This window comes from Rana temporaria, chromosome 1 (assembly GCF_905171775.1).
Source record: "Rana temporaria chromosome 1, aRanTem1.1, whole genome shotgun sequence".
In the NCBI taxonomy this organism is placed as follows: Eukaryota; Metazoa; Chordata; class Amphibia; order Anura; family Ranidae; genus Rana; species Rana temporaria.
In genome coordinates this window covers 589,381,940-589,405,171 of record NC_053489.1, presented here as the reverse complement: position 1 = coordinate 589,405,171, position 23,232 = coordinate 589,381,940, and the positions used below count along the sequence as shown (strand labels likewise).

The 23,232-nt window shown below is 43.3% G+C and overlaps 1 protein-coding gene across 2 annotated transcripts in view; it reads right to left on the bottom strand.

The window, feature by feature from the left end:
* RFC1 (replication factor C subunit 1) overlaps positions 1–23,232 on the bottom strand; it is a 97,337-nt gene that overhangs the window by 48,818 nt on the left and 25,287 nt on the right. The gene's annotated exons all lie outside the window — the stretch shown is intronic.

The window sequence follows — 23,232 nt, the reverse complement described above, 5'->3', positions numbered from 1 at the left end:
TCCCTATGGCAGATAAGTGGAATTCTCAGACAGTGTCTGAAGGGTTCTTTTGGCCTGAGGACAGCACAGTCTGATGCAAAATCGATATGGCAAGTTTAATTTGAACTTGCCTTTGTGCAGTTATGAAAACATTTTGGTCAGCAGGCCCAGAAGAGTTTAGAACAAGTAATAAATAGCCGTGTTTGAAGGAGAAACCTTCCAGTTACATAATAAAGATATAAGAACAACAACTAACACTCTGGAAAGAATGTGTTTTCTGCATAAGCAAGTCTGATAAAGCCCCATTGCTATACAGACAGATGACCCTGGATTTGCATATGCTATGGCTTATTTTTGTCACTGGTTTCTCAAGACAGAATGCAAAAGCTCCACACACAGAAGTTCTCTCAGGATGGATGCAATAGTCTGAATGGGAACAAAAAAAATAAAAAAAAAAAATCTGCAGAATTAAAAAGGTCCCAAATGAGCACAACGGCCATCCGTGAATGGAAGAAGTTTGGAACCACCAGGACTCTTCCTAGAGTAGGCCAGCCAAACTGAGCGATTGGGGGGAGAAGGGCCTTAGTCAGGGAGGTGACCAAGAACCCAAAGGTCCCTCTGACAGAGCTCCAGCATTTCTCTGTGGAAAGAGGAGAAACGGCCAGAACAACCATCTCTGCAGCACTCCACCAATCAGGCCTGTATAGTAAAGTGGCCGGATGGAACCCACACCTCAGTAAAAAGGCACATGACAGCCCGCCTGGAGTTTTCCAAAAAGGCACTTGAAGGACTCTCAGGCCATGAGAAGCAAAATTCTGTGATGAAAGATTGAACTCTTTGGCCTGAATGACAAGCATCATGTCTGGAGGAAACCAGGCACCGCTCATCACCTGACCAATACATCCATCCAGTGAAGCATGGTGGTGGCAGCATCATGCTGTGGGGATGTTTGCCAGCGTCAGAAACTGAGCGATTAGTTAGTATCGAAGGAAAGATGAATGTAGAAATATACAGAGACATCCTTGACGAAAAACCCCCTTACCAGAGTGCTCTGGATCTCAGACTGGGGCAAAGGTTCACCTTCCAACAGGACAACCACCCTAAGCACACAGCCAAGATAACAAAAAGGAGTGGCTTTGGGACAAATCTGTGAATATCCCTTGAGTGGCCCAGTCAGAGCCCAGACTTTAAACACAATTAAGCATCTCTAAAGAGATCGGAAAATAGCTGTGCACTAGTTGCACGATTCTGGCTAAAATGAGAATCACATTTTTTTTGCTTAGAAGATAGATCACGATTCTCACAGCGTAAAATCATCTTTCACATAAAAAAAAAAAAATGGGCTAACTTTACGTTTTTTTTTTTTATTTTCATTGAAATTTATATTTTCCCAAAAATTTGCATTTGAAATACCGCTGGGCAAATACAGTGTGACATAAAATATTGCAGCAATGGCAATATTATTTCCTAGGGTCTCTGCTAAATGATATATAACAGGCATATGCAATTAGCGGACCTCCAGCTGTTCCAGAACTACAAGTCCCATGAGGCATAGCAATACTCTTGACAGCCACAAGCATGACACCCAAAGACAGAGGCATGATGGGACTTGTAGTTTTGCAACAGCTGGAGGTCCGCTAATTGCTTATCCCCGATATATAATGTTTAGGGATTCCAAGTAATTTTCTAGCAAAAAATATTGATTTTAACTTAGAGTTCTCTAAGCTAAAACTTTTAACCCCCGCTGTGCCCGGGCTGTAAAACTATACAAAATAAACTTTCACTTACCTGCCTACGATCCCCCGTTGTTCCGATATCGCCGTCCCGTTCTCCGGTCCCGGTCTGTTCCACTTCCTGCGGGTCGGTGACTCACAGTGCGCTCAGCCTATCAGCGGCCGCGACGGGACATTGCTGCGGCCGCTGATAGCTTGAGCGCACTGTGAGTCACCGACCCGCAGGAAGTGGAAAGGACCGGAGAACGGGACGGCGATATCGGAACAACGGGGGATCGTAGGCAGGTAAGTGAAAGTTTATTTTGTATAGTTTTACAGCCCGGGCACAGCGGGGGTTAAAAGTTTTAGCTTGGAGAACTCCTTTAACAAGTGTCAGAAAAAGATTTGGACTTTAAGTGGTTAAACTTCCTGCATTTACACACAGAAGTTTGATATAAGGGCCCTTTCACACGGGGCTGATCAGTAATGATCCGCCTCCGTGTGTCCATAAGCTCAGCGGGGATCGCTCCGTGTATCCCCGCTGAGCCGGCGGCTGACAGGGCGGTCCCCGCACACTGTGCAGGGACCGCCCTGTCTTTTCTCCGCTCTCGCCTATAGGGGATCGGATGAACACGGACCGTGTGTCCGTGTTCATCTGATCCGCAGACGGAAGAAAAAATAGGGCATTCTTCCATCTGCAAAAATCGGATCTTTGCGGAGGCGGGTGATTACGGGTGTCAGCGGATGTTTATCCGCTGACACCCGCAATCACATAGGGACCAATGTATGTCCCGTTTTCATCCGCAAACGGATGGATAAAAAAGCGGACATACGGTCCGCACGTCTGAAAGGGCCCTAAGAAGGAACCGTTGGTTACAATGTTTCCTGTTAAAAACTTGGCAGACTGCCCGGTGAGCAGATAAGTCTCTCCACTTGTTATATGAAAGAAATCGGCAAACTCTGCATTGGAGATCGTCAGAGGGGGTTGAATCGAGATCACGATTTTTTAACGATTAATTGTGCAGCTCTACTGTGCACCGACTCTCCCCATCCAACCTGATCGAGCTTGAGAGGCCTTGTAAAGAAAAATGGGAGAAACTGCCCAAAAATAGGTGTGCCAAGCTTGTACCATCATACTCAAAGACTTGAGGCTGTAATTGGTGCTTCAACAAAGTACTGAGCAAAGGTTTTGAATACTTTTCTTTATTTTACATTACATTTGTGAAGATTTCAAACTACCGTATTTGCTGGTGTATAAGGCGACCAGGCGTATAAGACGACCCCCTAATTTTACAGTTTTAAGATTTTTTGCCTGTACTCACCGTATAAGACGACCCCCCTTCTAAAGCTTCTGACGCTTCATATTTCTTCCTTCTGGAGCCATATTCTTCTTCCTTCTTGCTGGCTGGAGCCAATCACAGCGAGCAATGTATTCTATTAATGAATACAAAGCCTGCTTGGATTGGCAGAGGCTGTGACATCATCAGCCCACACTCTGACTCTCAAAGCCAATCCGAGCAGGCTACTGTATGTAGCCTGCTCGGATTGGCAGAGGTTGTTACTCCAATCCGAGCATTTGAATACATTGCTCACCGGGATTGGCTAAGCGTTATATACTGTATGTAGCCGAAGCTACATACAGTATTAACGCACATCCAGCAGGCATCCGAGCAGCTGACCCGGCGTATAAGACGACCCCTGCTTTTTGGCCAGTTTTTTTAATTGTAAAAGGTAGTCTTATACGCCAGCAATTACAGTAATTTATTTTATGTTGTCATTATGGGGTATTGTTTGTAGAATTTTAAGAAAAAGAATGAATTTTATATATTGTTTTTAATAAGGCTGTAACATAAAATGTGGAAAGAGTGAAGCGGTATGAATTTCAGATGCACTGTACATATTTCTGTTCTATCCTGTTTGACAAATGTGCAATAAAAGGAATATTATACGTGCACACACATACATACACAGTCATTTAGCAGAACATCTCCTGCACCAGTAGCATAGGGGATACTGCACGTCAGAAATCAAGATATTTGTGACACTCACATTCATCTTCCATTATTGGTATTACTTAACAATCGTTTGTCACCTCCCAAGCCTCATTGTTTCGTCTTGGTGAAAACACTGCGTATGTGGTGATGCAAACAAACCTGTTTGTTTCTAGTACGTTTTGTGCATTACTGCTAGATTTAGTTAAAGTGGACAGGCAAACAATATTTTTGGGAACACAATTACAGCAACTCACAAAGTAATAAAAGTGCAGAGCCGCTTATGTGCAATCAAAGGCAATATAGCGGGTCCATCAATCTACTTGCTAATACGGCACATGATCCTTTAATTAATGACTCATGGCGGACTGCTGCTTCTAATGCTTTCCTGAGGCTTTGCACGGAGTTCATGTTCTGCAATATTACAACAAGCACAGATCGCCACAGGCTCCACTTTCACCCAGGATCAATGTTTTAATATCAGAGATGAAGCTCTGTGGAAACATTAAATAGCTCAGATTATTTATTTTTTGTAGAAGAAAGCATCTGTTTTTTACTCGTCATCAAATAAAAGCTGGAAAAACAGGAATAAAGCCAACATTCAATTGACCTACACTGAGATTTTTGGTTTTACATGAATCTTTCACAAGGACCCTCCTTGAATGCCTACTGGGACAAAAGTAGAGGGTATATAATAGGGGTGTCAATCTATCTCATGGGGCCACATCAGTTGCCCTTAAAGGGCCGGTTGTATCTAAGTCTAGGATGTGCAGAGCACCCCACCCCCTCCCCCTCTTAGATCAGAAGTCAAGCGGCCCTCGCACCTCTCCTGCAAATCACTTTTTTTCACACAAAGAGCTTTCTTTTGGTGGCATTTAATCATCGGTGGGGGTTTTTTATTTCTTGGTGAACAAAATTTTAATTTTAAAAAGAAACCAACAAGTTTTTCTTTGATTTTGTTATAACATTTTGGAAATAAAATATTCTTTCTTCATAAATTTTAAGTGTTTGTTAACCCACAGGGTTTACTTTACATTATCCTCTGTTGATTCATCAAACGTCCCCCTGTAACTGCTTTATTAAAAATGCAGCTATATACCTTGTTTACTGATCGCAGATCGGCAATCACGTGACATGCCGCTACTCTCCCCTCTGGCCGACAGCTGCAGCGGGCAGAGCAGAGGATCCCCCACTAACTTTCGGGGGGGGGGGGGGGAGAGAGGCAGCCACTGCAGCTGTCATGTGAGAGAAATGAGGGGCGGCATGTCACGTGATCGCCGATCTGCGATCAGTAAACAAGGTATATAGCTGCATTTTTAATAAAGCACAATCACAGGGCGACATTAGATGAAACGTTAACAGTAATTTGAGCAGCCGGACGGGAGGGGGTGGCATCGACATGGAGCAGAGTCAGAGAGGGGGAGAGGACACAGGAGAGAAAGAAGGGATGCGGCTGACGGAGGCACGTATGCTGACAACAGTGTCACGGCTTAGCAGCTCCGATGTATCGTGGTCAAAGTACATAGGGGAGGGCAGAAACTAAGGATCAGTCAGGCATTTCAAGTGATACAGGGGGCAAATTACACAGCAAAAGCACTGTGCTGTATATAATGCTTTAAAAGCAACAGGATCTTTATTTATTTTTTAAGTTAAACACCAAGTTAAAATGTATACAGCTACATTTCCTTGGTGAATATTACCCAAATTTGTGTTCATTAATCCACAAAATATGGTATATGAATATCGATCAATTCTGATGTGCAGCCTCATCTCACAAGGCCCGAAAATGCCAGTCCAGTACAAATATCCCAAAATGTCGGGATCCACCCAGATGCCCGATTGGAAACTAGCTCAGCTTTTCAGAGCTCTGCTGAGAGCCTGAACCATCCAATCCCTCTCTCTAGCCCGGTGCTCCAGGGGAGGGGCAAAGCACAGTGACTGACAGTTACCGCTCTCTACTCAGAGTTGACCGAGAACCGAAAATCAGTCACAGCCCAAGCAAAAAGTCCTGTCCCCTGCCAGCATGCTGTAGAGAAGGCCACCTGCCCTCTGCGTAGAAATAGAGATCTCTATGCAGATATATAAAACACACCTCTTGCTGAGTCAGCACCTGAGCTCTCAAATTAGCAGGGAGGATAAGCTTTGCTGATGGTAGTGTAAGTGTCAAACCTCTACAATGTAACCACCACTTTCCCACAAAGTGCAGCTGACCCACTTTGTAGCCTCTGGCAGGGGCAGGCTTTTCTACTCTGCCAAGCTGTGGTTGCTTTAAAAAATGCGCTATAAGATATTGAACTACTTTCATTTTGATGGACCTTGACTGTGTTAAAGCGGAGCTCCACCCTATTTCAATACATTATTGTAACAGTCACCACCGTTTACGACCTTCCATCCCATCCAAGACAGCTTATCGACACTCCAACCAACAGGACCCGATCCATAAGAATTCCCCCCAGACACGAGACACAGCTCTGTGCTTCTGGTTTCAAATGTAATGATACTTTAATGGTTTCTTCTCAGCTTTTTATACAGTACAAGGCATTAAAGCAACAATGAGATCTCCATCCCCCTAATCACACACCAAGGCTAATTACTAGGGTTGTCCAGATACCGATACCAGTATCGGTATCGGGACCGATACCGAGTATTTGCGGGAGTACTCGTACTCGCGCAAATACCCCCGATACCTAAATAGAATACTTTCCCCCCCCCCCTTTCCCCCCCCCGCCGCTGCCGCCGCATCGAGGGACATGGCTAGAGGGACATTGCTGCATATGTGAGGGACATGGCTAGAGGGACATTGCTGCATATGTGAGGGACATGGCTGCATATGTGAGGGACATGGCTAGAGGGACATGGCTGCATAGGTGAGGGACATGGCTAGAGGGACATGGCTGCATATGTGAGGGACATGGCTAGAGGGACATGGCTGCATATGTGAGGGACATGGCTAGAGGCACATGGCTGCATATGTGAGGGACATGGCTAGAGGGACATGGCTGCATATGTGAGGGACATGGCTGCATATGTGAGGGACATGGCTGCATATGTGAGGGACATGGCTAGAGGGACATGGCTGCATATGTGGGGGACATGGCTGCATATGGGGGGGGGGGGGACATGGCTGCATTTGGGGACACATTTAAAAAAAGTATCGGTATTCGGTATCGGCGACTACTTGAAAAAAAGTATCGGTACTTGTACTCGGTCCTAAAAAAGTGGTATCGGGACAACCCTACTAATTACTAAACATTCCTTAATTAATAACAACAAAACACCTTCACCCACTGAGTTCCCTAGGCAGACGTTTCGTCTCCGCATACAGCTTGACACCTATTCACACCTCTGAGCATCAACAGGCTGTAGACAGTGTTATCACACATAAACCGTATTTAGCATGCATAATTAGAGTTCTGGGAGCAGACCTGGGTTAACACCTTTACACAAGGACAATGGAATGTCTTCCAGGAGCCCTGACTCAATTAGCATGTCACTAGTCAGGGCTAAGCATAGAAATGAGTCAGAATATTCTTTGCAGGCATTAAGGGATATACTGTAAATCACTGTCCACGCCAAAACAATCCAACATGTGTACCCCATCTCCTGGCTCAATCTGTGCCCAAAAGTCACTCCTGTTACAATTATCTTAATCAAAAAGCAGACTAGAATGCATTAAGGAATGGAAGTTTTTTTTTTCTGTGACATTACATTTGTTATCAGCAGATGTCACTCAGCTTCCTGTCTCTCTTTTGCGGGTAGTCTTCAGGTAGCGTGTCATATCCTTTACCCGCAATGCCTCCTGGGAGCTTTTCTGCGGAGGTTTCCTCTGAGTTATCGCGAGATTTCCTAAAGCGCGACGCTGCTAGCTCGTCACATCAGGCTCCCCATCACAGATTGCTCCGGAAGTGACGTTTCGTCGCCGCCATCTTGCTACTCCCCACAATCCTGCGCAGTAATGATAGAGTGAGAAGGGTCAAGCGGTGTAGCAAGATGGCGGCGACGGGACGTCACTTCCGGAGCAATCTGTGATAGGAGAGGCGAATGTGACGTGACACCACTTGTTTAGATGGAAACACGGAAGTCGACGTCACTGCTCGGAACAAGGAAATGAGTGCTTGTGGGCTTCACAGTGCCCACAAGCAAAATGAAAGTTCTAATTCCAGACAAAATCGGACAGCGGATGACTTTAAACAGCAGAAGCGCGAGTTCTCTGTTTATACGACATAAATAATTTGATGCCCCCCCCCCCAAAAAAAAAAAAACGAATGGCCGCAGGAGATCCGCTTTAAGTAGATTAAAACTGAAGGTTCAATTTGGCAATAAATATATGGAAAAACTAAAGCAGTCCAAGTCGTAAAATTGCTTTTAATGGAGCACACAAAACAGCTTTGGCTCTGAGGGCAATCAGCCCATGAGTGTATGTTCAACCACTCTCTCACACCTACGGCCCACCTTGTACCCATTAGGACCGTCTTCAAAACACATAAAAATCAGCAGACACTGGATGAAGACACAAAGGCACAATGAATATCATTTAGCCGGTAACCCTGACCTGTGGTTATGTTAACATAACCTTGAGCTCCTATATCAGATGCAAAGCATCCCCCTCATCCAACCTTGACCAGTGCTTCACTGGTATTGAGAAATATCTAGTTTTTGATAAACTCTGAACTGTACACTGGGAATACAGACGGCTGGACTGTAACTAAACACAATGCAAGCAGGGAAACCGGTTTAACTCTGCCAAGGTTTATCACTATAAAATGACCTTGTTCTTCAGATTAAAGGTGTGACCACTATCAGTGTATACAAATGACGTGTATTATGGAGACATTCAAAGCCAAGGACACTCACGTTGTTTATTGTTAAAGTGGAAGGCCATGCAATTTTTTATTCTAACCCCTAATCAACGTGTCATACCTTTTTTATTATTGCTTTGAAGTCAGCATGCGTCATATCAGGCACCATATTAAAGTGAACTTCTGCTACCATTTCTGTTTCACTAATGGTAGAGCTCAACATCAGCAACTTTCCACCTCTGACTCCACTTCTAAAAGTGGACTGACAGCAAAGAACTATCTTGTGCCATGCCTGGTTGTTTTGCAGAGTCAACCAACTACAATAATTTACCAACGTGAGCATCTGCAGAGATTCCTTCTTCTAGGCTCCATCTTTTGAAACAGGAAACAGAACAGTTGGATTACATGACCCGATTTTAGACTAACTTATGGTAATTGGCGGGGGTCTATGCCCGGAAGTGGGTGCAAATACCTGTATTATAAATAGGTATCTGCACCCCCCTCCCCCTGAAAGGTGCCAAATGTGATACGGGGGGGGGGGGGGTAAGCAGAGGTTCCATTTTTTTTTTTTTGGTTGCGTCAGCTAAGAAGATCAATGCAGAAGGGACCCAAGCAGATGTACAGCCTTCTACACCCTAACAGGTTTCTCCTGAGAATCACTTATGCTGGCCAGACACTATAGGAAAAAAAATTGGTCTAAATTCTGTAATTTTGACCGTTTTTCGGGCAGTTAATAGTAGGGTTGTCCCGATACCAAGCATTTGCCCGAGTACTTGTACTCGGGCAAATGCTCCGATGCTTCAACCAATACCTAGACAGTCAGGGTGATCAGTGCAGTGGGGGAGTTACAAGCACCGATCGCCACTGACTGTCCTTGTATCCTCCTCCAGCCCCCCTCCATTCTGCTGCTGTACCCCTCCGTGTCCCCCTCCCTGCTGCCGTCTTTTTCCGTGTCGGCGCAGCGTCCCCCCTCCGTGCTGCCGCCGCGTCCCCCTCGAACTGTCAGGATGGAGAGCAGCGGTAGGAGCCGGAAAATCCGTCTCCTACCTTTTCCGAATGTACAGAGTCAGTGATCACTGACTCTGTACATTCACATAACTGAAACATCGTAAACTGTGTTTACAATGTTTCAGTTAATGAAGAGAAGCCGCTGTCTTCTCTCATTTTCAGTGCAGCTGAGGCTGCCGAGAAAGGGACTGGGGAATATCTGTCCCTAGTCCCTCTCTCTGTCTCAGAGGGGAGATGTCAGAGGTCTGTGAAGACCCCTGATAGCTCACCAAAGCCCCCCAACAGGGGTGATGATAAAAAAAAAAAAAAAAAAAGGGAATTTCAATAAAATAAAAAAAAAAATTGTAAAAAAATAAATAATAATAAAAAAAAAAAAAACACACACTGACACTGTCCATTCCCCCCCCCCCCCCCCCCACAAAAAAAGAAAAAAGAAAAGAAAGCATTGTTAAAAAAAAACAAATTGTATCGGTATCGGCGAGTACTTGATAAAAAATATCAGTACTTGTACTCGGTCCTAAAAAAAAGTGGCATCGGGACAACCCTAGTTAATAGGCACAAAAATTGATAATCATTGGGATGTTTGAGCCGAAAAAACGAAGGACAGGTTTGGAAATTTTCTGCCAAACAAATGATAAATTGAAAGGTTAATATGTCTGCACTAGGTATATGTAAACAAAAAAAATTAAAATAATATATTATGAACAAAAAATGCATTCATTTATGTCCACTGAACGATTTATCGGTCATTAAATGATGGCAGTATCGTTTGCGCTCACAGTCGAATGTTCGTTTTTTCAAAAAATGGGTTCGGACAATTTTTCGTATAGCGTATGGCCAGCATTAAAATACCTTTAGGTTGGAGAAACTATGAGAATTTTCCTTCATCAAGCTTTATTCTATACAGCAAATCCAGAACTGCTCAGCAAGTGTTTAGGGACTTGTCCTCAGTCTGCTGTGGCACAACTACATGGAGACTTCATTCTCTATATTAAAGAGAACATGTCACACAATAGTACTATCACATAGCCCACTTGTAACAGCAATAACGTTTAAAAAATTCAAACCCCAAAAGAAATCAGAACATAAGAGCCAATTGTACAACACACCTGTATTACCATGCACACTTGAGTAAGGGATAATACTAGGGCCATCATTTAATGTTAATTGTATTCTGACGAGTTGTAAATATTAGAAAGAATCGCCTATGAAGTTGTTGCAGTTTTTCACTATTTTGTGTTATGCATACACTGAAAAAAAATTATACAGATTTTTTTAAACAGCCGATAAGACCCAGAAGAGAGCAAAAAAACCTAGGTGATGTGCTAGATGTCCAATACAGATCACAGAATCAAGAGTGGACTTCTGCAAACAAGAACTTGATCACAAACAAAATAATATCAATACTGAACCATTTAAAAGCTGCAGTAAAGTGTGAGCTGTGTGTTAGACAAATAGTTTTTCAAACACTGCGACTCAATGCAAATACACATCAACCAGAAACAATGGGAAATGTAGACGGAAACTTAAAATGTTCAATGTGAACAAAGAGAGGCAAACAAATCTAAAAAGGAATTCTCACGAGAGCACACAAAGATAAGCAACCATTTGTACCAGACACCATCGCAACAATGATCTACAGAATATACTGTTGTAGCTACAGCCAATACTACACCTCGGATCACTTTTTCAGAGGGGCATTATTAAAGAGCAGAAAATCTAAAATTCAGTAAACATTCTCTGCAGGTGAATCTTCCAAGTCTTAGGTTTTAAATTATGGATACACCACCAAAAAATGTTTGGTGAAATCACATTTACTACTTTATAAAAAAAAAAAAAAAAAAAAAATACACCCTAAAATGTAAATTACATAATGAGAAGCTAAAGCATCCCCTCTGTAAATTAAACCCTGCCAAAAGGTACAGTAGATCTTTACTAAAAGGGGCAAGAACACAGACCTCAGTTCTCTGCATCCCCGAGCACCCATTCTAGGGTCCACTTCATAGGGACAGATTGTGCAAGCTATATTCCCCACCATAAAATCATGACATTCACCGATTACCTCCTTCTGCAAGTCTTCTCCCACCTCGTTACTTTACCAAAAACATATTCAGCACCCACTTAGCTTTTCCAACCATCTCAAATCTTCAGGTCAACAAAGCCAAATCCAAAACCCTAAACCAGGGGTCTCCACACCTTCTAAGCAGAGTGACTGTCATTCAGGCTTTTAGGGGGTCCAGTGGGATTAGAAAACACCCTGGTGTCAGTTGGGGTAAACAATGTCCCATCATTGGTTTTAGTAGTGGGAGAAATGGTGCCCCATTGTTGGTATCAGTGGGAGGAATAGTGACCCATCATTGGTACCTGCAGCATGCGGGCCGCAGTTTGGGAGCCACTGCCCTAAACATAATCCTGTGTTCCTATCTCCTCCATCGCAGTGGGGGGGGGGGGGGGGGCGCAAACAGGAAAAAAAAAAAAACACACACAATTGCAGCCTCACTGTGCCCATCAAATGCAGCCACGGTGCCCATCAAATGCAGCCACTGTGCCATGCCATCAAACGCAGCCACCAATTGTCACCACTGTGCCCTTTTTTCGCCACTGTGCCCTTTAATTGTCGCCACTGTGCCCTGTAAAATGCCCCTCCCCACCCAGCACTTACCTTTCTGGGGGGTCAGCCATCCTCCTACGTCCCTCGATGTCTTCTCCCGCCCTCGATGCCGCTTCAGCCAATCAGGTTACTGGTAACCAGAACCGGTGAACCCGATTGGCTGAGACGCCTGTCAGTCTTATCCAAGGAAAGCACGGCTCCCAGGGGACTTTCTCCCCTCATACACATTTGAGGGGTAACCCTTCTCTCCCACATATGCGCAGTGTACCCAATCCTCAGCTGTGTGCCTAGGGGCATAGTGGGTTTGAAGCATTTAGTGACGGATCGCAGATTGCGTACCTTCTCAGAACTTAAGGATACTTTTAGTCTTCCCAATTGGATGTTCTTTAGGTACCTGCAGGTGAGACATGCCTTTCAACATCAGTTTCCTACTCAGTTTCCCACTCGTATAACTCTTAAGTCTGATCCAGTGAAGCTTTTATCGATGACAAGGGTCTTGATTGCTCCCTTGTCCTCGATAGATCTTCACCTTACCATGTCCTCTTGCACTAAATTGACCAAAGTCTTCCTGAAATGTAAACAAGATATACCTTCCCTCTCTGAAGAAAAGTGGGAGAATGGCGTCTCCTCCTACGTCACAAATATGATCTCAGCTAGAGACCATTTTATACAGCTGAACTTTTTACACAGAGCTTACTAAACACCACAAAGATTAGTGTTCATCTACCCTGACAGGCTCTCGTCTTGTCCACGTTGTGGGAACCTGAAGGAGCCCTTTATGCATATGGTTTGGTCTTGTCCCTTGTTGCAGACTTTGGGAGCAGGTCCTGGAAGATATCAACCAGGTTGAGATCAACCAGTATATATGACTCCACTGTGAGAAGGTACACAAAAGTTGTTCCTAATATATGCCACCTATTATGCTCTCAGAGGGGTTTTACTTAAATGGAAAGCCACACTACCTCCTGTTTCTGCCTGGCGGAGTACCCTAAATGCATTTTACCTTTGTACAAAATGATGCATGTAAACAGGAACTGTATGAGTAAATTTGACAAGATCTGGTCCACTTGGATAGCCTCCTGGGGTTCTTTACAGATAGAGATTTCCCCGCCTAGTCCAGAAGCGGACCCCCAACTATAAACACTACATTTCACCTGGATTAAATCCAGGCCAGATATAATCCCCTTTTTTTATACTCTATGCCCCCCCCTCTCCTTGTCCCTTCCTACTAGGGATCCCCTTTTGCTCACATAGGGACTTAATGTCTCGGATGTGTTTAAATCTGTAAAGCATTACATCTTAGTTGACTATCCCGTTGGCTACGTTTTACTGCTCCTCTTTTGTAATTCCTGCATGAGGTATGTGCATGTACACCTATGCCTGTTATATATTGCATATGCTTATGTTACTGACATGTAAATGTTCAATAAAATGCTTACATTTGTGTAAAAAAATAATTACAGATTGGTTTTGGGGATTAGATATACTTTAATGAATACAGAGCGCTTCTCATTTGTTTTTGTTTTTCCCGTTTAGTGTTCAGCATTCAAAATATGAAAGAATAAGATATACTGGAAATTAAGCAAACCGTAGCTGAAATCAATCAAACTATATACGCATATTCGCTGCAGCAATTTTCCTCAGCTGGAAGTCAAAGAAACATATAGGTGGCCTGTGTCGCACAGCGTTTAATATAATAAGAATTCAAGGGTGGAAAGAAACACCCCAAAACCCCATATTCTTCAAGAGGGGCACTGAGCAGTCACAGCCTTGGCAAATAGAGGAACAAAGTATGAAAGCATGTCTAATATTTAAAGCTGAACACCGAGATAAGTAAATATTGTCTAAACACAAGGAGGCATGTGTATTATTACATAAATCTTTGTGTGCTTTGTGCGCTTTGTGCATTTCTTCCAGATTTGTGCAACAATCCAGTGTAATATTACATATTTTTTGGCCTTGCCCTAAAATACAGGCTATTTGTAGGGTAACTGATGTTTCATGCGGATGACCCTGCTGTATGTTACTCAATGAGCAATGGCTCATCCGAGGATCTGATCTGCAGGTGATCGAGCAATTGACGGCCAATTTGAAGGATCAGAGAAACACTTAAATCTGGACTCACTTGTTTGTATACAGAGGTCAGGGCAGGTCGACGGATCCGAGAGGCACTTTGATGCAGCGAGTCCAAGGAGAATTACCCCTTTCCCCGATATTCATCAATCCCCCCTCCCCCCCCGCCCTCACTCTCAGAAAATGGAAAATGAGTGTGGGAACAGAACTGTCCAAGGCCTCCACTTATCGTTGGAGGTATCTTGTATACATGTTGTAATTGAAAATCTGTATTTACTGCAATAGGTTATTTCTCCTACACAACTGCACTTGCAATTTATATGATGGATAGACTTTAGTCTGTTGCACCCTGTTGAAGTTTGAAATAAAGAGTTTATAAAAATTAAACAGTTAGCGAAATGATGATTTCGAATACACAAGTTGTAACATATTTTAAGACGCCATCCATGCAGCTGTCACTCAAAGTGAATCCCCCACATTTCATTATACCTGATCACCATGATGTCTAGGCTTAAAAATCAAAGATGTGTTTACTGAAGGCTTGTATCAGCCAGCATAGGATGTCCACCACAGTGTGTCTTTTGGAACACTGAAGTTGGCGGTAGCAGCAACTCAAATGAAAAAGTCTGGCTGTGGTATGAAAGCAGCTTCTGGGTTCCCATTGGCTATCACGGAAGTGGCTGGCCATCAAACAGAAGCAAGTTTTGGACCACGTACTCCAACATAGCCATCAATTAGGCAATACTAGCGTGGGTGATCTGAAGTGCAAAAGGAGACTTGAGCAAACAGGCAGTTTCAAAACAAGCCCACGGCCAGCAACACTTTTTTTTGCGAGTAGGGTTGTCCCGATACAACTTTTTTAGGACAAGTACCGATACTTTCTTTCATGCACTCGCCAATACCGATTACTGATACTTTTTTTTTATGTCATGTGACCATTTTCAAACCACAATACAGACTAATGATGTGAAGAATGCTCCTTACATTGTTGGTCAGTGGGAAGAATGCCCCTTTACAGATAGCGAAAACATTCATTGGGGTCACTATTTTATTATCTGCGAGTTGGAAATCACTGCCGAAGAAACCCCCGGCAACCTCTTGAGGAACCTCAAATTTTTCACATTAACTGACTGGATTTTAAACTTCTATTAAAAGGAGTTGTAAAAGGAAAAAATTTGTTTTGCTGAAAGGACTGTTTACAGGGTATATTGAGGGGAAAGAGGAGCGAAAAATGGACTTTGTAGGCACTTTTTATATAAAAAATACAAAATTGTAATTTAATAATCACTTTGACAATATAAACAAAATAATAAATAATTTTGATTAATAAAACATGTGTCGGATAATTAGAACCAAAAACAGTGGGCCGTGCGGAGTGAATCTGTTGGTATGGATCACTGAAGAACTTCGGTTCGCACTGGTCCACTCTTGGTTCAATCCTTTAACCATGTATAATGTTCCACAATTGGCTCTACTAGTTTCGCGGAGCTGATCCGCTTCATCGGGAGCTTGGAACTGAAACATAAAAAGTAAATATATCAAAAACAATAACAAAGTAACAACAGAATGCCGAAAACCTGGACCTGAGGATGAACCCAAACCAGGCCTACAGAATTCCTGTAGAAATTAACTCACCACATGGGATGATATTATGTTCAAATGAGGAGCGTTAAAAACAGAGGCATCACCCTGCGGAGAAGACCACCTCCTGACCGACCCAGCCGGGTCAGACACGAGTAAGCATCACCAATCAGCAAGCATCAATAGGGCCGCAAGGAACCGATCCACGAACAACCCAGGGGGGGCCCACTGGTACTGCAAGTAATGATAAAAATAGAGGGAGTGATAATGGATATAATAGACACAGGCAAAACGTCCTGTGCATGATAAGGGAATGAACACTGCCCTAGACCAGGGGTCAGACATGTAGCCATGTCTGATTGGGTCTCCAATCAGACATGGCTACATATATATTTCACTGATTTTAGTACTCTGTGACCATCCTAACCTCTAATTGGGGCTCTGCTTAGCCCCAGCTATTTTATGCCTGATGTCTTCTCTCTAAACTCCTATATAATCTTAGCCGTCTAGTCTACCTGAAGCTGCTCTGCTAGTGATGACCCTGGTATCTTTCTACTTAATTTCATTATTTAATTATACTTTAAAATAGAACCTATTTAGATGTTGTTGCCACAAACTCTTGGTCTAGGGCAGTGTTCATTCCCTTATCATGCACAGGACGTTTTGCCTGTGTCTATTATATCTATTATCACTCCCTCTATTTTTATCATTACTTGCAGTACCAGTGGGCCCCCCCTGGGTTGTTCGTGGAACGGTTCCTTGCGGCCCTATTGATGCTTGCTGATTGGTGATGCTTACTCGTGTCTGACTCGGCTGGGTCGGTCAGGAGGTGGTCTTCTCCGCAGGGTGATGCCTCTGTTTTTAACGCTCCTCATTTGAACAGAATATCATCCCATGTGGTGAGTTAATTGCTACAGGAATTCTGTAGGCCTGGTTTGGGTTCATCCTCAGGTCCAGGTTTTCGGCATTCTGTTGTTACTTTGTTATTGTTTTTGATATATTTACTTTTTATGTTTCAGTTCCAAGCTCCCGATGAAGCGGATCAGCTCCGCGAAACTAGTAGAGCCAATTGTGGAACATTATACATGGTTAAAGGATTGAACCAAGAGTGGACCAGTGCGAACCGAAGTTCTTCAGTGATCCATACCAACAGATTCACTCAGCACGGCCCACTGTTTTTGGTTCTAATTATCCGACACATGTTTTATTAATCAAAATTATTTATTATTTTGTTTATATTGTCAAAGTGATTATTAAATGAAAATGTTGTATTTTTTATATAAAAAGTGCCTACAAAGTCCATTTTTCGCTCCTCTTTCCCCTCAATATACTTTTAGGATGCGGCACTATGTTACTTAAGGATGACTGATTGCCATCCAAGGGCAAAGCAATCAAACCTTTACACGTTTACAGGGTATAGAGACATAATAGTTAACTGATTCCTTTTAAAAATGATTAAAAATAGATAAAAATCAATCATATAATGTACCTACAGTTTCAGTTTTGTTTTTGCATGCCGTTTCCTGCTTATGTGATGTACAGAAACTCAGAGCCAATACAGGGCAGTGATGGTTTGTAAAACGAAACTGATTGATGTTGAGGGGTTTTAGACACACAGTAATCACACCTCCTTGATTAGTGACCACAGATAGAAAGCTCCCATGACTTTTTTCATCAGAAAACAAGACAACCAGGAAGTGTTCAGAACAGAGAAGGATTACAGCAACATCAGAGCAAAAACGAACAATGAGGACATGAAACTAGGACTGCAGTAAGGTAAAGGAAGCCATTTAGCTAAAAAAAAAAAAAAAATCCTTTAGTGACCTTTTAAGCACTATAGGTGCAATACAGAATAGCTGTCAGCAGGTGGCACTGCAGTTCAGGCGATTCCAGGGAAGAAGGCAGACCCCTCCCCAAGGTGAGCTCACATCCTGCCCTCCTGAAGAGGTAGTTCTTCTAATCCATCAGAGAAAGGCGGCAGCCCCCCCCCCCCAGCTCTCCCCTCCCCCTGGGCCACTCTTAGTGGTTAAAACTGCTCATCAAAACTCCCTCCCCTCCAGCATTGAAACAAACAGGCAGGAGAGTCAGGGGGGAGCACATCCAGCAAAATACCAGGGTGACCAGCAGAGAAAGACACGCAAACATTGGATCATAAGGAGGGAGGAAGAAATACAAGTCTTTGTGCATGTCACAATTACATTTTACTTACCCGTCTGGGGACTCGATCTGCTCTCTGTCCCCCGCCAGGGCACCGCCCCACTCTCCGCCCACTCTCTCATCAAAGGTGTCCGACTGGGCATCAGGAGCATTTGCAAGTACTCGCACAAATGCTCGGCATTGGTACCGATACTAGTATCGGTATCAGGACAACCCTAGTTGCAAGCCGACTCTAGTCACCCAGAACACACGATAAGCATCCCAGTAGGACAGTACCTTAGGCTTAAACCAGGGATCCTCAAACTACGGCCCTCCAGCTGCTGTAGAACTACACATCCCATGAGGTATTGTAACACACTTACATTCACAGACATGACAAGGCATGATGGGAATTGTAGTTCCTGAACAACTGGAGGGCCGTAGTTTGAAGACCCATGGCTTAAACGATTGTGCAGTAACGATTCGGATTTTAAAAGTGAAGCATCTTGTATGGCCTCTATATTCAAAGAAAGAAGATACTCTGCACCAATCATAAATAGAGCACTATCCATTGCCAATAAAACTCCCCGATGCAATTTGTGTGATAAACTGTCCGTAAAGCATAGATCTAAACACAGGGAATTTAATCATTTTGGTAACATTCCTGGGTTCTCCATGCCATACAGTATTGAATTCGATAGAATTAAAAAGATTGTTAAATATCTACCTGTTCTATCTAGTAATCCAATTTACTCACAGATACTCTTAAATTGCATTAGAACGGTTTCAAGGAGAGCACCCTTTCTAGGGAGATGGTTGTCACCTAGTCGTCTATACACGAGTACCAAGACACCCACCCATTGGTTACAATTAAAGGGTACTTTTGGGTGTGGCATGAACAGTTGTACATATTATCCCTTTGTCAAGAAATTCCATCGGAGTAAAAGAGAACATGTTCTCTATCCAAACTCCAACTGAATTCCTCGGAATTTCCGATGAAGAGTCCGTCTGACTTTTTCCATCGGAAATTCCGATCGTGTGTACGAGGCATTAGAGATCGGCTCTACGATAGACAGAAATCATCCCACCAACATAGAACACTGGAACGATTACCACAACAAGGACACATCACGTTTAGTGATCCAGGGGATGGAAAAGGCAGCAAGACCACTCAGAGGGGGCGATAAATTTAAAATATCATGTAGACAAGAAGTCCATTGGATATTTAATTTAAACACTAGAAAACTCACTGGCCTCAACTTTGAGTGGGAAGTATGCCACTTTTATAAATAAAGGACTGTGTAAAAAAAATGCATGTTCATTTGATTCTGACTTTGCGTTTTTCTACTAATAATGCTCGATATTTCTCATTCGGAGATGGTTTTTGTCCTTTTCCATTAGTGATAATTTCTCTATTTTGTGCCGTTCCGTAATATGCCAGCTGGTGCTGTGCCCGTGTCTTTTTGCCCTTTGTCTCTCGTTTTTCAAATGTTTTCCTTTGCCGTCTCTTGTTTTCTACCCCTCCACCATTGACTCTTTGCTTTTTAACTTTTTTCCTCTCGCATTTTTTGGTCCACTCGATATGTGCATATCTTCAGCATTAAGAAATACACTATACTGATATTGCATCGATTGTTTTCTTTTAAAAATCGACAAAACCATAGCCGATCATTGGTGATTAGTCTTGACGATATTTGGTATTTTGTAGAATGGTGGACAGGATTTCATATACATCCTTTGTCCACTTATGTGTACCATGCACACCAACTCATTGTCCCCCCCCTAAAAAATATATGTTTGCAATCTGTTAAGGAATGAGGGACCTAGAATGTGAAAGATGAAGTAATCAAGGTAGAGTATGTGCGCTCTTCAGTGGAGGATGGGAAATGATAGGAGACTAGCAATGTGAAGCGAGCCACAGGGATCAACATCATACATATGGAATTTATAAACATATAATCATGCGATTTTGATGCTCCTGTGTCTTTCCCTTTTTATTTTTACTTTTTCTGCTGTTTTGCCATGTTTTTGCTCCGCTTTTCTTTTTGGTGAGCCATTATAGGGGTCTCTTCATCTACATGAAGGGGGGAGTAGAACTAGGGGGATCTGTAGTGTAGAAGGATCTGGGGGTTTTGGTAGATCATAAGCTCAATAATTACATGCAATGCCAAGCTGCGGTTTCCAAAGCGAGCAAAGTCCTTTCTTGTATTAAGAGAGGTATGGACTCCAGAGACAGAGATATAATTATGCCCCTGTAAAAATCATTAGTAAGACCTCATCTGAAATATGCAGTTCAGTTTTGGGCACCAGTTCTCAAAAAGTATATCGGAGAACTGGAGAAAGTGCAGAGAAGGGCAACCAAACTGATAAGAGGCATGGAGGAGCTCAGCTATGAGGAAAGATTAGAGGAACTAAATTTATTCACTCTTGAGAAGATGAGAATAAGGGGGGATATGATCAACATGTACAAATATATAAGAGGTCCATACAGTGAACTTGGTGTTGAGTTATTCACTTTACGGTCAACACTGAGGACAAGGGGGCACTCTTTACGTCTAGAGGAAAAGAGATTTCACCTCCAAATACGGAAAGGTTTTTTCACAGTAAGAGCTGTGAAAATGTGGAATAGACTCCCTCCAGAGGTGGTTCTGGCCAGCTCAGTAGATTGCTTTAAGAAAGGCCTGGATACTTTCCTAAATGTACAGAATATAACTGGGTACTAAGATTTGTAGGTAAAGTTGACCCAGGGTAAATCCGATTGCCTCTCGGGGGATCAGGAAGGAATTTTTTCCCCTGCTGTAGCAAATTGGATCTCATGCTCTGCTGGGGTTTTTTGCCTTCCTCTGGATCAACTGTGGGTATGGAGTTGGGTGTATGGGATTGTACTGTGTTTTTTATTTTGTTTATTTTTTGTGGTTGAACTGGATGGACTTGTGTCTTTTTTCAACCTGACTAACTATGTAACTATGTACATATGGACCGATTAGGAACGATACCAATACATTTTTATTGCAGCCTTCCTGACATATATATACGAATAGAGAAAATTATCTTGTTTTTATAAATGGTCTCAGAGTCACTGCTGTAGCGTTCCTTAGTCCATGGGGTCGCATGTACACGCATTATTTTATTTTTATTTCATACATGCATTTTTGCAGTCTTGCGTTTACATCTGACACATGGAAGGTCCTTGGTGTGTTTCTGATAACTGAACACATGTGTTGTGGATAACAATACCAATTTTTAACCACTTCCCGCCCGGCCTATGGCCGATTTACGTCCGGGAAGTGGTTACACAATCCTGACAGGACGTCAATGGACGTCCTGCAGGATTTCATGCCGGGCGCGCGGCGATCAGGGTGCGGGGTGTCAGTCTGACACCCTGCATCACCGATCTCGGTAAAGAGCCTCCGGCGGAGACTCTTTACCACGTGATCAGCCGTGTCCAATCACGGCTGATAACGATGTAAACAGGAAGAGCCGTTGATGGCTCTTCCTCACTCGCGTCTGATAGACGCGAGTATAGGAGAGCCGATCGGCGGCTCTCCTGACAGGGGGGGTTCGTGCTGATTGTTTATCAGTGCAGCCCCCCCTCGGATCGCCACATGGACCACCAGGGAAGCCCACCCTGGACCACCAGGGTGGGCCAAAAAAAGATGCCAATCAGTGCCCACAAATGGGCACTGACTGGAAACATGGGTAGATCAGTGCTGCCCCACAATGTCCATCAGTGCCACCCCACAGTGTCCATCAGTGCCACCCCACAGTGTCCATCAGTGCCACCCCACAGTGCCCATCAGTGCCACCCCACAGTGCCCATCAGTGCCACCCCACAGTGCCCATCAGTGCCACCCCACAGTGCCCATCAGTGCCACCCCACAGTGCCCATCAGTGCCACCCCAGTGCCCATCAGTGCCACCCCAGTGCCCACCTATCAGTGCCCATCTGTGCCACCCATAAGTATCCATCAGTGCCACCCATAAGTGCCGCCCATGAGTGCCCATCAGTGCTGCCCATGAGTGCCCATCAGTGCTGCCCATGAGTGCCCATCAGTGCCGCCCATGAGTGCCCATCAGTGCTGCCAATCAGTGCCGCCTCATCTGTGCCCGTCAGTACTACCTCATCGATGTCCATCAGTGCCATCTCATCGTGCCCATCAGTGCCGCCATATCAGTGCCCGTAATTGAAAGAGAAAACTTACTTATTTACAAAAAAATTAACAGAAAAAAATAAAAACGTAATTTTTTTTCAAAATTTTCAGTCTTTTTTTAGTTGATGCGCAAAAAAAATAAAAAAAAAAAAATAAAAAAAATAAAAAAATCGCAGAGGTGATCAAATACCACCAAAAGAAAGCTCTATTTGTGGGGAAAAAAGGACGCCAATTTTGTTTGGGAGCCACGTCGCAGGACCGCGCAATTGTCAAAGTGCGACAGTGCTGAAAGCTGAAAATTGGCTTGGGCGGGAAGGTGCGCAAGTGCCTGGTATGGAAGTGGTTAAACAAACATGATTTTGTGTCCCATGGGTTATACCCACTGTTATTAATGTGGCGATTCAATTTTAATATGTTATTTGTAATTGGTTTATGTTTGTATTCGTTTTTTTTTTTTTTTTAACGGTCTATGTAAGAGCTGTGGATGGGAGAGCTCTCCAGTCACAGCTGTCCCATATTCTTTAATTAACTAATTATACGTGTGGGAGTGGCCCTTGGGACACCTCATTTTCCATTGGCCACCACCATACATATATTCACATCCGTTTTGTCACTACACTAGCTATGACTAGGCACCAGATTCAGGTGTAAAAACATGCAAGCTGCTTGCACCCCCCCTCCCTTTTTGTACTGTATGGATCGACTGCAGTACACTGGATTTTAACCCAATAAAGGTGTTGTATTGGAGTGCTGCCATCCAGGCTTATTCGTTTGTTCTCTGATCCCAGCAGAGCCTACACCCTATGTGCCTATCAAAGGTGTGTATCACTTAGAAAAGCCGCTCTCAAAGCACAGATTTTTATCTAGTTTCAAAACCTTGCTTAGCAAAAATAGATATACGTATTATTACATGCAATAAAATAATTGATGCCTACAGAGGAAAAAAAATGATTTGTGCTAAAGATGATGAAACACGTAGAAGCCTCAGGCCAAGACTTTGCTGCAGATAAGACAAACAAACATAAAGCCCCATACTGCACAGTTCAAGCAAATATCAAAAATCTACTGAAAACTCTCCGGTAGGCAACCCCACACGTGTTCTAAAGTGACTAACAACTAGAAACTGGCAGCCAGTATAAACAAACAGTATTCAAGGCCACTGCAAAATAAAAAGATGTGCAATGTATCTGCA